The 16,140-nt window shown below is 42.5% G+C and overlaps 1 protein-coding gene across 3 annotated transcripts in view; it reads right to left on the reverse strand.

The window, feature by feature from the left end:
* Window positions 1-16,140, reverse strand: part of LOC118558112 (fibronectin type III domain-containing protein 3B-like) — a 67,579-nt gene that overhangs the window by 12,110 nt on the left and 39,329 nt on the right. The gene's annotated exons all lie outside the window — the stretch shown is intronic.

Consider the following 16,140-nt stretch of genomic DNA (forward strand, 5'->3'; position numbering starts at 1 on the left):
GTAAACCTCATCCTACAGCAAATAATGACCCCAGCATCTGTTTTTGCACTCTAGTAATGTGTTATTTTGTATGGTCCTTCAGTGCAGTCCTCTTTAGCCACTAATATGATTTCTTGATAGGAAAAAAAATAAAGCCTAATCCATCTTAGTCTGGCAAGAAAAAGAAATGTTTTGCTCCAACAAGGCGATTTCCAAACTGATTTTGCCAACTATGTGTTACCTCAGCGTGTGCACCGAGGAAATGGAAAAGGAAAAACAAAAGGAGAAGCTGGATCCATTGAAAATATAATTGACAGATGAACAAGATCTAAAACCTATCTTTAAAATCAAGCAAAACCTAACAGAGAAACTGCTGTAAGCCTCCCTACTGATCCTCCATTTTATTCATCTACCTTGCCCTTAAGTCTACCCCTTTCTTTTCCTTAAAAACTACAATGGTGATTCTTAGGCTGTTTTGCAGGAACCACGTGAAATGCATCATGCTCCACAGTTCACTAACTTGTTCAACAGCTAGCAAAGGATGGTGAAGGCTCTAAACACTGGTAATGAGAGTCAGCCATCTTGTTTTTTAGATGTATCGACAGGTTATTTGGATAAAACGTTAATGCCGCATCTTCTACAATCATGGAACAAACTAAATACATCCTTATTGCTTCCATTGACTTTAAGATTAAATGTTGCACCCTGGTGCTGATAAACAACTTGCAGGTCAGGAGCGGATAGGTGTATGTAAACATGATGACCTTGGGTCTGCAACTAGTGTGGACTGTCGGTCAGAGAAGAATAAAAAAGATTCTTCCCTGACCCTAAAGAAGAAAACATGTAATGCCCCTTTTACAACCCAAGACTTCAAAGTTAGCCCATGTCAGTTTTGATCAGTCAAATATCAAATGTTCAGTGTTAAAGTTTATGAAATTGTTTGTGTTTTTAGGCAAAAAAACAACATTTATCTGATATCAGCACAAGCATCATATAGAAAATATTGAGAATGGTGGTGGAAGAGTAATAATTTTGGCTTGTTATTCAGCCACAAGACCTGGGCACCTTGCAGTCTTTCATTTGCTCATCCTCTCTGTAGGCAAATGTATTCTTAGGTCAAATTTGACAGCATGCTTCAAAGAAAGCAGCAAATCTGCAACCAGACGGTTTTAAAAACAACGTTTTAAAATGTGACCATGACCCATTCAAAGTCCAGCTCCACAAACTTCATTGAAATGAACTGGATCAGACAAGGATGAGACAGAATAATAAACTCCTACAGAGACCCTGTACTGAGCATTACTGCAGCTAAAGGTCCTTCAACAGGCTATTGAACCAAATTGGGTACTTAGTTTTCAACCATGACTGAAAGACATGAATCAGTGTCCATGCAGAGAAAAGTGAAAAATCATATAAATGACAAGAAGAAAAGCTACTTTTTAATGGAAAAAAAGACAGACACAGTAAATCTCAGGGTGGCGCAGAGGAAACAGGTGTTTCCTCAGGTGTTTTATGGGAAAATACTCTGTAACCGAAAAACAGAATTATCTTTCTTTTTTGTCAGCAAAACTGAAAATCAGGTGTTAGAGCAAAACAGCCCAGCTTCCTGGTAAAAGACAGCACAGCTCGTTTTTCGCCGTAATAAAATCCATGCGCCAAAGTCACGTTACACTTAAGTCTCACCTCTGAAAGTTTGACCTGTGTCACTAAACGTTTATATGAGAAATAAACACATAAATCTCCGGTAAACATCCCATCTCACGCTTTGCCACACACAGGCATAAACACACAAGCTCACAGCTAGGCTGCTCCCGAACTGGCTCGTCCACAACAAAATAAGGACCAGACAAGGAGGCCAGCTTGTGATTCTGTCCAGCTGCCCCACACATACATCCATGCACAGGGAGGGAGAGAGAGGCAGAGGGGAGATGATGCAACAGCTCAGATGTTCCTCGTGATGCAGCTGTCAAAGACAGCTGTGTTAGGGCCCCTAGAAAAACAATACACACCAATAAACCCAGAAAAGGGTGGCCACACACACACACACACACGATTATTAACATCCCTAAAAACGCAAAACGCAGGGAACCATCCTCGTCTATAGTTCAGTCAAGAGCGTTGACAGTAAATATAGGTCAACCGCGCGCATTGTTGCTGCAGCATCACCCCGCATCCAGGGGGAAGAGGAGCGCTCGCTCTCTTTCTTTCTTTCTTTCTTTCCGCTCATTCCCCTCATCCCTGCACATATGGCGAACACATTGAAAGGAAACACAGACCCTCCTGGGAAAGCATTTGTGAGCGTTTGTGTGTGTGTGTGTGTGTGTGTGCGGGGCGTTGGTATCCAACCAAAGGAGCCTGTGAGCCAGCTGACCTACATACAAACCAACTAAACGCAAACGGCTTTCCGAACACAGAAAAGGCGAATAGAAAAAGTGTTAAAGGTTAATTTGAACAGTTAACTGATCTCCGTGTGGACTATCAGCGCCCCGTCCTGCAGCGTGTGTGTGTGTGTGTGTGTGTGTGTGTGTGTGTGTGTGTGTGTGTGTGTGTGTGTGTGTGTGTCTCGTCAATTGTGACGTGGCGCTGCCTGGAAGTTATGTAAGCATGAGCAGGGTAACGTTATCTGTCATTGGAGCTCCAAGAGCAAGACACTCCCACGACAGCTTCCTTTACAGTCTGGCCAACACACACACACACACACACACACACACACACACACACACACCACAGAGTGCCCCTCTACTTAGGCCATACACTTTAGAGGGCATTGTCTATTGTTGCATTTCAAATGAATGCCTGAAATAAAAAAAATGAAACAAACATAAATGAATCTAATTTAAGTGACTACAACGTGGAGCATGATGGGAAGTGTAAGGAAGAAAAGGGAGTGAATAAAAGGAGAGATAGAGCGTGGAAGATGGAAACTGAGCTTAAGCAGGAAATGTGGGAGACTCCACATGAACTTAAAATAGCGCAGTGAGATATATATATATATATATATATATATATATATATATATATATATATATATATATATATATATATATATATATATATATATATATATATATATATACATACACACACACACACACACAACTTGTATTGTATGCTGCATGGGCAAAGAGACGCGCACTGATGACCACACCACAGCCCCGCGGTTCATCTCCGGTGAGTCAAGTCCGAACATCTATTTTTCCCCAAGCACAGTGAGGCTTGGTGATCAACGAGGAAGTTCAGTCTTCCTGCACCGCCCAGCCTTCAGTTCATTTTCTTCATGTCACCGATAGTCTGCAGAGTGATGCAAAATTAGGCTAATGCTAGACCACATAGTTAGGCAGGGGCCAAGTCCTTTTAATGAGTTACCCAAGAAAGTGCCGAAGATTTCTCCAGGTGCCCCTTCAGCACATGTTGGTGTGCACTGTTGGTTAGCTGGCTGAAATTAGACTACTACTAGAGCTGTTAGTGAAGAATTGAACCTTCGTGCCATCGAAGAGGCTGCACAATCACGGTCTTAAGGAGTAATGCAGTGCTGTCCTCGCTCCCACAACTTGCTGTGCACTTCTGATCAGCTGGCTGAGAAAAAGCCAGTATAATTTTGTCTGTTGGAACCTTTCCAACACAAAGAACACAGTACAGCATCCATCATTCACTTATTAAGGTAACACTTTTTTAAAACAAGATGCATATTAATGTATAATAATACACAATAATCTGCAAAGAATTCCCTTAAAACTGCTACTAAATTTAGCAAATGTTTTTTTTTCCCCCAGATTTTACATCAAAATTAATTGTACTGTATAGATAACACCAAGATCAGAGTATAGATTTTGCGTCAATGCAGGGAGACCATATTTTTCCTCTATTATGTCCAACTGTAAGAATCTAAGACAGGCCCATGTCTATTTAGGACTAATATATAGAAATTTAATGTTAGAAACCATACACTCATACACACACACACACACACACACACACACACACACACACACACACACACACACACACACACACACACACACACACACACAATATATACCCAATATGAGTTTGTGTTCTATCCAACAACTATCTGAGAGGGCAGGGGGAGCTTAAAAGATGCACAGTCTTAAAACTGGTTCTTATAATGTGTGTGTGCGCACGCACGCACGCGTGGGTGCAGGTATGTATAAACACATTCCTCGAGATGAGTGAACTGCTCCGCTTTAAGCCTCTAAGCTCAAAATTGCATAACAGTGTTTCAAGGAAATCAGTAGAAAGTCTTATCAGCCACGCCAGCTGATGAAGTTATGAACTCCATTGTGACATCATCAACATCTGACATCAGCATGTTACCAGCTGAAGATGAAGCTATCGCTGAATATGGCTCGTAACCACTGTACCCTCGAGGCTGCACGCATGCGCAACCGCGCGCTGCATCTGGATTCAGCGCGCACAGCAAATCTATGCTGCGCAGTAGATAAAACATAATCTGAACTGTAAACAAAATAATAAAACCAAGTTATTTTGGACCATTTTGTTCCACGGTCCCACTCTGTGTGTGCCAGGTGCTGATCGGAGCGCATCGCTGATTGATGGATGGGGCAGACGCCTTTATAGTTGGGCAGGTTGCAGTGTGGGTCCCGTTTCAGAAAAAAAATTTAGTAGCCACAGCTGCCCTGGAGCAGACTGACAGAAGAGATGCTGCATAGTACCACATGCGTGCGCTAAATCTCACTGCAGAAAATGTTAATAATTTAATGGCAATAAAATTTTAACTCTGAAAGATGTACATGTCTCTCAGTTCTTCCTTAGCAGGACCCCTACTCTGAAATAAAGCATACCATACAGCTCTTTAAACAATCCGAGATTTTTTTGTCTTTTTCATGTAATTTTACATGGTCTACAAGTATGCTGTTTTATTTCCTTATTTAAATAAAATTGCAACATTTTCAATAAAAACAAGAAGAAAACAAATTTATACTCATTCGTTTAGAGTGTGAGTTTTGATTCTAGCCCACCTCTAGGTTCCACGGAGCCACGGATTAAGTGGCGGGTGATCAGGTCATGAGGGCGTCAGCGGAAGGAAAGACTGGGTGAGCTCATCCTCTATTTTATTTTATTTAATGGTTCCATAAACTTGCCTAATTTTTTGGCCATTTTTGGGAGGGAGTTTTCGAGGAAAGGACTCCAAGGAAGGAAGCTGGAGAAATAAAACTGAAGCTATATGCATTTATTGGAGCTTGGACAATTATGACAAAGTGACTTTTGGTGTGTGAACATTTAATTTATGGACCCTTGTCAGGTGACTTTGTGGTCGAGTTATACTGCAGCTTATTTAAGTTGGTTTTGGGATCATTCAAATATGTATTTGATGCTGCACGCCAGTGTGTGTGTGTGATTTTGTAAATTCGATACTGTGATTAAACTGTCCTAATTGGTTAACCTCGTTTGTGTCTGCCTTAACTGCCAGTGATAAATTCAGCATTACCGTTCTGACAATTTATGTAGTCATACCCTCAAAAGAGACCCCTTGTGTGTGTGTGTCTAACTCTGCTAAGACCAAGCAGAACGTTACGAGCTTAATTGGAAATTTGGACAAATCAAAACCTGCATTATCGAAGCTCAAACAACAAGTAAAAAAATAAAACAGATGTAAATAAGCCAACAAAGTTGAGGTTGTAAATGTTACATGATCAATAATCATCAATACCCTGGTTGGTGCAGGAACTCATTACCTCTATATTGTGTTCATCAATATTGTATTTAAAAAAATAATAATAATAAATAAATAAAACTTAAAAAAAGCTAGTTCACACTGAGACTGCTGCTTTCCTAAATTTAGTTCAGAGAATGCAAACAGTGAATTGTGAACATTAATTAGTGCAGTTTGAACCTGTAGAACCGAATGTAGAACTACATGTTTAAAAGAGAAGAGGCACAATGATGCCAATTTTTTAATAAATCTCAGCTTGGAATCCAGAACTGCGTCCTTTCAGGATTTTAACCTTATGCAAAGAATCCAGCTGTGCGTTTGACATTTCTGTAACAATTCTGTGTAACTGATTGTTCACATCAACAATTAGGAACTTTTGGGGGTTTTAATTTTTGACTCTTGACATGTAATTCAAATCCATTACAGAGGAAAAATGTTAAACCTGGCAATTGCGCAAACAAAAAAAATGATTAATTAAAAAAAAATATTTATTTAAATTGGAAGGGGGTTTTCTCTATCTAAATTTAATTGACAGAGAGAACCTGTTAAAGGTTAAAATCCCTCAGATCTGCCAACACAGCATCTCGTTAATGTGCCTAAAACCACGCATTAACCTAAAGGCGACCATTCTTTCGCTGCAGAAGTCCCACGGCTGTGGAACGTTCTGCTCTAGCATTTTAGACCTCAGGCCTCTTCTTTTTCTCAGTTTAAAAACCTTCCAAAAACATAGTTATTTGCTGAAGCTTTTTGCACATGCTGAGAAGTTGATTTTTTCCCCCCCAGCTTGTCTATTTTAACTTCTCTACTTTCAACTTCTTTTTCTTTAAGTGCCTATGTCATTTGCATATGTGCAGCACTTTGTGAACCTTGGATTATTTTAAAGTGCTTTATAAATGACGGTGGTACGGTAAACTCATAAATAATTTGGAAACAGACAGCCCTTGCATCTGAAGATAATTATTTAAATGGTCCTGTAAGGTTTTCAAAGCATTAAAAGATTTTATACCCTTTATTCATTTAAAACAAAATCTCTTCACCCAGGTGTGGCTAAAGGATTAATTTTCCAAAGCAACATTGGTTTACCTGGGTTTTTTTTTAATGGTCTAATACTTCAGTGCGTGTTCTTTTGATGTCCAAATTCAATTAAACTAGATTTTCTTAATATTAAAACAAACAAATGCTACACAATTCTGTTATCTGCATCATCTTATCCTTTAAGCCTCTGCAATCCCTGGTCTGTTTAGAGTGTACGGTTGCCAGCCCATACCTCCACCCAAGCCCAGATCCCTCTCCGGTTTTCCCCCACCCAGAAGGAGGGGTGCTGTCGACCGACCTACTTCTGCTGCTGGGCCTGCTCCAGAAAACAGCAACGTAACGTCTGGAGGGACACTGAATCCAGCCATGCTTTGTTCTCCAGATCCTAAACATGTACAAACACACACACACGCCCCAACAGCTGCGCACATAGTCACGGGCTCTCAAACGCACGCACAAAAAAAAAAAAAAAAACGCCTGCAACAATACGAGCAACAGGCTTTGCAGCTACACACCTGGCCACATGTTGCCGACCTCTTTGATTTGCCCCGCCGACACGAAGGCACACGGGCGGGCTCGCACGCTCGCAGAACACGCCGACATTTTTCCACAGCGCGCACTGACACAAACCACGGTCACCTTGGCTCACACATCAAAGTTCAGCGCAGATTCACTCCCAGACATAACAACTGGTGTTCTCGCTCTCGCTGCTCCTCGCCAGCGTTGCCCGACGACTGCGCTCTCAAGCCTGCAGATATAGGCTTGTTTTGGGAACGGTATCCACGCTGCGTGGGTCTGGCATACTGTACTCCCCTTATCGCTCACACATTCGCATGCTTGCAGATTCTCCAACACAAACACACACACACACACGCAAAGGAGCATGTAGTTTTGCACGCAAAAACACACAGACACTAGTGACTCATTGTATCCAGTCCCTTGTTAACTCTGCATGTGTACAAGAGAAAAGAGTGGGACATGAAGAAGTGGAACAGCTGTTGGGGTATAAACAGACTTAGAGACGTGAAATCCTTTCCTGGTTCTCCTCTCCGATCTCCTTTTTCTCACTCAGCAGCCTCGCTGAGCTGGTTCGCTGAGGGAAGAGCATACCGCAAAAACCTTTTTGGTTCTTTTTTAGACCCCCACCCACCCACCTCACCGAGCCCGCCTTGTTAGGACCGCAGCTGTACTTCCTCCCCCCCCCCCCCTCCCGCTCTCCACCATTCAACATACTTCTCTCCTATCTCTCTGCCTGTTAATATGGGGCATTCCTGGTGCGTGACTCACAGTCTGAACAGTACCAAGTTTGTGTCCACCACCGCAGAGGGCTGCGGGGAAAGTGTGCGCGCCGATAAGAAGGAACGGGGGGGGGGGGGGGGGGTTTGTGAGTACGTCAATGGAAAGACAGAAAGTGGGCGGGAAATTCTAGATTGGCGGGGACTTTCCCTCAAACTCTTGAAACGCTATTTCTGCCGTTTTAACGCGCGTGTGTGAAACCCCTACAGTATTCAGGTGACCAGATAACAGAGGAAATAAGCAGAGAAAATAAGCCCTAGGTTTTCTTCCTCGTCGTCTCCTATTACTCCTAGGCCTCCTTTGTGGGACCCACCCCCTTTGCTGACACACTTCCATGTATCTGACCTGATCAGAGCAGTGGAAAAAAAAAGAAGAAGTGGGTCTTCCCTATGAAACCTAAACACACATGATGTAAACAATGCCTTGTGGAGCTTGCAGCTGAGCAGAGCAACTCTGTTGCATTTTGACAGCGGACTCCACTTTGATGCATTGCATCTGCAACATGCAGTCTGAACAATTTGTTCCCTGCAGTGTAGATAGCAACCGAATTTCAAGTAAAAAATATTATGATATGGGTTAATAGTGCCTTGAAAAAAAAAAAAAGAATTTGCAGAATGCAATGTGACAGACCGACACACGGTGGCATATAACTGTGAAGTGGAAAGAAGTGCAAGTGCTGCACCATAAATGGAATCGCAGTTGTCATTGGAATATCTATGTATGCAATATCTATGTATGCAATATCGCATTCACAAAGGGCTACTTGTCTTGGACAAAATATTTTATAGGATATATCTGAAGTGCCATGCACGACTAAAAAGATAGAAAACCTAGGAAAATGTGCTCGACTCCACATTGGTATCGTTGTGCACGTTTTACTATCCTGCAGCCCTAAAGCACGTGTTGTTCGGGATGCGTTTGTATTCAACTCCCTTTGCTCTTATATCTTTAAGTAATTTGTTGGACTTGATTTTATTTAAAGAACTCACCAAATTGGTGAATAGAGACCACCTGTGTGTGATTTAATATCAATATGAATAAAGCTGTTCTTCAAATGTCTGAGAGATCTGTTAGTGCGCATTAGTGAATAAACTGCATTACAAAGGCCAGAGAACATGTGTCAGGGATGAAACTGTGTATCCTGAGCTCAAATGGAAAATTGACAGTTGACAGGACAACTATTAGTACACAACTCCATAAATATGATCCCAAAGGTTTGCCTAAGCAAATACATGGAAGAGGGTGTTCTGCTCAGATAAGTCAGATGGGTGGAGCTAAAAAAAAAACAGGGCAATACCGGGCAAATAAACTGTTAGATGGTGAAAACGACTTGAGGCTAGGCTGGAGATTCGCCTTCCACCTAAACGTGTAGCAGAAGCTGCATTGGAACAGTGTTTGCTTGAATGGTCCGGTCCAGACCTAAATCCAATTGATGATCAAATTTTGATGTTGACAAAATGCCCTCCATCCGTTCTGGTTGAGCTTGAGCAGTAATGCAGCAAAAATTAACACATGATACCCCAAAACACTTTCAGCTGTAACTGCATTACGAGGCATTCTATTCACTCATGTGGACGGAAAGCAAATGCACTTTTGAAAATTCAAAATGTTGCTATTATTTCACAATGGTGTGCTTCTTTGTACTGGTCTGAAGTTTGTGGTTGCAACATGACAAAATGTGGAAAAAGTTCAATGGGCATGAATACTTTTGCAAGGCCCTGTGAGACAAAACATGCAGATCTGTTAAGACAAGCTGGAATTGCAAAAGTAAGACCGAAAATCGGGAAGATGATGGAAATTTGGGAAACAGAAGGGTCCGGGAAGCAGGGAGGAGTGGAGGAGGCTGGATGAAGAGGAGGCAATGAGAGTGGAGAGACAGGGAGCTCCTCCAGCTGTACCCTGAGCTTCACAAGAGTGCCAAGAATTTCATTCCTGGAAAAGATCTTTCTTTCTTTCTGCCTCTGTCTGTCTGGAAAATGTTCTGAAAGCAACCTCCTCTACACAGCTGCTGCTCACAAACTCATCCACGTTCACACAGTCTCGCTGTGTTCTCAAGAGTTCCAGTCATCCGTCTCTACCCCCTCAGACCACTCCCTCTACCAGGTTGCCCGAGCGGGCCGGTCGGAACAGCGAGTATGAGCTGGAAAAGCAGACCAACTCAGCAGCAGGAGCAGCACCGAGGTGGCTGGGGTCATTACATAAAGGAAATGGCCTCACCCAGAATGCATGGCACGATCAGACATGCAGCACCTAGTTCTCTTATTTCTCCTCTGTCCCTAGATTTCTTTCAACCCATCTTCCTTTATTTGCCTCCTGCATTCTTGTGTAAAATATCAACTCTGCTACTTCCATGCTCCTTTTTTTTTTTTCCTTGGCCTGACTCCTCATGGCCTACTTTGAGGGCATTGAGTTTATAATTGAGCACTGGGCAGGGCATGCAACAACAATCAACTCTCTCTCAGCCTTACACACACACACACACACACACACACAGAAACACAAGCTCAAGTCAATGTTTTAACTACCCTGTGCCAGCTGAACCAAACCAATCAGCTCCATTTTCCTTTGTTTCCTTTGAGTTGAGAATGTTGAGGGTGGAGGAAAGAAAAAAAGGGAGCAGGTATGCCACACAAAGGCACACATCCAAATACAAAATGTGTGCCCAGAGGGACCGCATTCCACTACACAACACCTGGAGTCAGACTCCTCTCCCCTGGCGACCAGTTTCCCCAGATGCAGTGAGACATAACACGAAATTAAGACGCGTATAATAAACACGCCCCTGGAAATCGTTTACAGTCGCCCCGGAGGGCGTACAATCTTGTAGGTAACTTCTTTGTAGGTGAAGCCTCCATAGCGGTGTCTGGCTAAGACTGTATTTGGAGACAAGCGTCCTCAGTTTCACTCCTCAGTCTTCCAACTCATATAAGTTATGCTAAATGGATACCGATTTGAACATATTTTTTAAATGTGTGGTATTATACATTTCGAAACAGGCTTGTTCAGATACTACAAAAGGCAAAGACGACTATTTTGAGCACTTACAATTGCAGGAAATTGGTTATAAGAGTCATAATATCTGGGGCCCAGAGGCATGTTTAACAATAACATTATCACACCCATTGGCATTTCTAATCACACCTCTTTACGCACAAAGAGAAGCCAACTGACGAGACAGACCCTTCCCTATAATTGAATACGCTTGAGAATCTACGTCTTTAGATCAACAAAAATCTGAATTAAATACAGTTACTTATAATAAACCTGGAGAACAAAGCAAACTTCTTTTCGACAACACAACCGTTTTCATTAAGTGAACCTGTCAGGCTACCCGACACGGAAGGGATGTGAATCTATGGCAGGTTTGAAAAGGAGCCTAAAATAACTCCTTTTGGTTACAAGCAGCAACGGGACCGTCCAGAACAGAACACTAAATTAAGCCCTTTGGAGAAAGAAATGTATTTGCGTCGTCTCCCCCAAGCTTGTTTAGAGCCATCTGGCTCGAAGTAAACACAGGCTGCAGGACTTTCCACCACATTTCTCTTAACCAGCTATTTCCATTTACATCAAAGGGTCCTGAGTGTAGAAGTGCACACTTTGGCTTGAGGCTGGGCAAAAAGAAAACCTCAGGAAGCTTCTGTAGCGACGCAGTGAACCCAGCAAAAGCGATATCAGCAGCATCAATCTAACTGAAGCCGGGAAAAAAAAAGTCACACAAACTAACTGAAATGAAAGCAGAAGGCTGAAGGAAAACAAACAAAAAAAAAAAAAACAATCACCACATTAGTTTTCATTCTTTCTTCTCCAAATCAAGATGCTGAGGATGCTAATTCATCCAATACCAAAGTTTAGAAAAGATTATAAGAAGAAACATATAGTCCAAAAAGTTTGAACACAGATTACTTGTCCTTCTAGATTGTAACGTTACTTTTAACATATTGCTGTACTTAATTAGTAAGGAATGAAAACTGTCCATTTTATAAGTTTGTGGCCAGTACAAAGTGTCCATAAAATTAAATACGGATGTTAGTTAGGAATTTCCATTTCGTGCAAAAGTACAATTTAAGTCCTTCAGTCCACTCCCCCAACTCTTCCTCAAAGATCCAGTACCGTACACCAGACACCGAAAAAGACGAAATTAAAGACATCCATGCATTAACGTTGTGTTTGTTTCACTCTTTACTCATACAGGGCTATGCTGAGAAGCTCAGGCTGGTATTTGGACGCGATTCTGAACAAATAATCGCTAAAGGCGACATTAATATAAAACTTCAGTTTGTGACAAACGCTAACAGCAATAGTTTTTTCTTTATTTAGCAATAATAAAAAGGCCAATTACTGGTAGCTATACCAAATGCATACTAAGAAAGTAAATTTTCAGAAATGGCAAATGATTTTTTGTCCTTCGTTTCCTATGTTTAAGTCCTTTTAGCAAGAGCTCAACAAAAAAAGTGCTGGAGTAACTGAAGTAGTGCAGTGGTGACCTTCTCCCACCTGCTGCTGGGAACTGCCAGACAGCTGGCTGAAAGCAGGTCACTATGCTTTCCCTTCATTAACAATAATGCCAAAATAAGCTTTTGGGCAATATTTCTGGTCGCGAAGAAAAAAATCCAAATGAAAATCCAACCAAAATCAAAGGAGCACCAGCCGAAATGTCTTTACAAAGGTAACGTTATATTCAAAATAAAAAAATGGAATGGGGAAACAAGGTAATTATTCTTCACAAAGAACGGTGTGGCAACGGTGCAGAGGTTAGGAAGTTTGTGGCGGGTTGCCGGTTCGATCCCCCACTCTGGCTGTCTCTGTCGTTGTGTCCTTGGGCAAGACACTTCACCCGCTTTGCCCGCTGGCGGTGGTCAGAGGGCCCGGTGGCGCCGGTGTATGGCAGCCTCGCCTCTGTCAGTCTGAAGTATAGTATGCCACTAACGGTGACAGCTCTGATGGAAATCATGCACTTTGACTATTTCAGCTTTAAAAAAAATAAAAAATCATTGCCCATGCATAATATGACTGCAAGTTATCTGGTACCAATAAAGGCAAAAGAAAAATGATGTTCATTTAAACAGTAGAGCCTTTATCATACACAAGGTTCTCACTGATAAGTGATGGAGAGTGTATTTTATTAGTTTGATTGCAATGGTTCTGGATGTGATCATTATTAAAAAAAAGTTTAATAAGAGCAATACATCAGTTATAAAATCTGTGTTAAAATGTGAAATAATAGCCGAACAAAGGCCCAATGGAACCCTGACAGACAGTAACGAACAGACAGCGAATGAGCCAAGTGCACACACCTGCTGGCAAAACGCAAACCGGACCTTGATTCTCCATCTGATTTGTCCAAATACCACATGCAGAATGACATGTACGCAGAGATGGTGGTGACCACACACCACAGAGGTCACACAGAACCAGGGCTTGTTTGAAAAGATAAAAATAAAAGACTCTCCAAAGCCAGAAAACCTGCAGCAGAGAGCTGGTGGGACATTGCCTTTATTGGCTTTATACACATTCTGGAGCTTAAAAAAAAATTAAAATAAAATTTAAAAAAAAACAGGCTGATCGGCTGCCACCTAACCACTATGATCTCAAATCCTGCATGGAGGGGAACCTCTTGCTGTGCCTTATCATCCCTCATAAAAAGCTCAACAAAGACCAAACAGCCCAGTCAACTAACTCAACCTTGTAAAACACACACAGACACACACACACACGCAAGCAAACGCATGGCAACACAGTAAAATTCCAGAGCAGGGTGCTCTAACACACCCTCTAGAGCCTTGTCCTTTGATGTGAGTGTGGGAAAGCTCAGGGGAATGGTCTTAGTGGGGGAGGGAGGAAGGGACGGAGAGAAGGGGGTTGGGGGCGTTGGGGGGGAGTCGCCCAAAAAAAACGGAGGGACGGATACGAAGAGGTGGGGAGTGTGGAAGCATGCCCTGTGTGTGTGTGTGTGTGTGTGATGGATAAGCTGACCCCTGGAGCATCGACAGGTCAGTCTGTTTAGACACGCAGACACTCGCATATTAATACAGAACATGCTAATTAGCAGACGGATACAGGAAGGTAAGAGATTAGCTGCAGCTCGCTCACTGAGATGCGAAGCTAAAGAAGCAGCAAGCAGCAAAACCGCTGGGAGGGAAGAAAGGAAGCTCAAGCATATGACAGAAATAATGCAATAAAATCTACGTTTGCTCAGAATGATTTGATTTTACACATCCTGTTGCCGAAAATGTTTCACAGTATTTGATGGTTAATGGAACTCGCGGGTCCGAGGCCCGCTTAGACAGACGTGCAACATTTTGTGGTGAATTATATGCTTGTATACTATGAATAAATGTGTAGAATAAAAGATATCATCCAAATTGCAAATTGAGTTTAACACAAAATCCCACCTGGTTAGCCAGCCCTCTGTTTGACAGCCTTAAATTTAAATTAGTTTAATTCTGTTTATGGGTGGTTGGGAATCAGCATAGTGGATCAAACCCATAAAACAGATCATGCAGTGGCTTTATTGGGCCACAATTCACCCATACCATAATCATACCACCTATATTTATAAAGTACTTTATAATAATAACGGTCAACAAAGTGCTATATATATATATATATATATATATATATATATATACAACTGAAAATAACAAAAATTAAAACAGACAAGAAAAACACCGATAAGCTATAATAAAATAATAATAAGATAGGGTTTAGGATCGGTTTATGAAAATAATCCTTACAAACCAAACATTAATGCCAGATCAGGTAATGATGAACTAGAGCAACTGAGGGAGTAAAGCACAAGGTGTGAAGAGGCAAAGGCATTATAAAGCATAAGCAAAAAGCAAGAGTCCATTTGAAGGAGAAAAAAAAAAAGTCTTCTGGCCCTGACCTCGCCAGACAGGGTCAGTCTTGGCAGAGAGCATCTGTGTTTGTGTGCATGTTTGCACCACAGAGCGACAGCTAAACAGAGGTTATTTTATCTAAAAAAAAAAAATCAGATCCCTGCTTGTGCCCTGGGGTCTCAGCAACCTCCCTACGCAAAGTCTCTCACACAGACGCAGCACGGTGATGTGCAAACACACAAGTACACAAGGCGAGTGCAAACACTGAGCTCTGAGGTCTCGGTAATCACACGGGGTCGGGCCTGAAGAGGGGGGGGGGGACTCAGTCCGTCTTCAAAACCGGCCGCCACACTCCACCTCTCGTAAAACCCGCTGACCTCCTCCGGAGCAGGTAAGAGGAAAAGAACTGGAGTTTGTTCTTGTGTGTGTGTGTGTGTGTGTGCGTCTCTATCGTTAATAATATCCACATTAATACGAGACTGAGCTGCACAGACCTCCCACCAAAGAACACACACAGACAATTGTTGCCTTTTCACGGGGGAGGCAGACAGGCGACCAGACAAATAAACATCCACAGGACCCCGATTGCATCGACGCAGTGTCCTTTTGCAAAACGGGGTCGGGTTTTCCTATCTTTTGTTCATTATATGCAGGAAATCTTTCCATCACCTGCCTTTTACTAAATATTTCACACGTCCCCCATTCTTTGATCCTACGTGTCACTTGTATCGGCTCCATCCGTGCACCCACCCATCCCACCGTGTGCTGCTTCCATCTGCCATTAACTCTGCCCATAGGTTTGCCTGAGGCCATCCCTCTGATTTCAGGAAAAAAAAAATTTAATTACATAGCGGTTAGAGGAGAAGAGGCAGGCTGTTGTTTGCTACAACACGGCGTGCTGTGGTGGTGAGGGTTTTACAAGAGGGGCGGCAGGCTGCGACTGAGCCAAAACAGCTTTCTCTCAACTGGGATGCGAGGGCAGACTGAGGGAAGGAGTCGGGGATCAGCAGAGGGGAAAAGAGATCGCGAAGGGAACAAAAGCGTCCTTTCAAAGCGTCTGTCTTGCATCATCAAAAGGAGACTATTCCAGAGGAGTCGGGGGGGGGGGGGTGGAAATCCCGCATTACTGCCACCTCCCTCCATCCTTAAGAGCTTCTAAAGTTGCTTACATGTCCAGTCCTTTCATTTACGGATAAGGGATGAGGCCAGAGCGGAGCTACGACAGCTCAACCTTACCACATCTGTCATCATTGCCCGCTATTTTTTAATTTGTAAGAAACACCCCAGATATGCTGA

This window comes from Fundulus heteroclitus, unplaced genomic scaffold (genome assembly GCF_011125445.2).
Source record: "Fundulus heteroclitus isolate FHET01 unplaced genomic scaffold, MU-UCD_Fhet_4.1 scaffold_100, whole genome shotgun sequence".
Taxonomy (NCBI): domain Eukaryota; kingdom Metazoa; phylum Chordata; class Actinopteri; order Cyprinodontiformes; family Fundulidae; genus Fundulus; species Fundulus heteroclitus.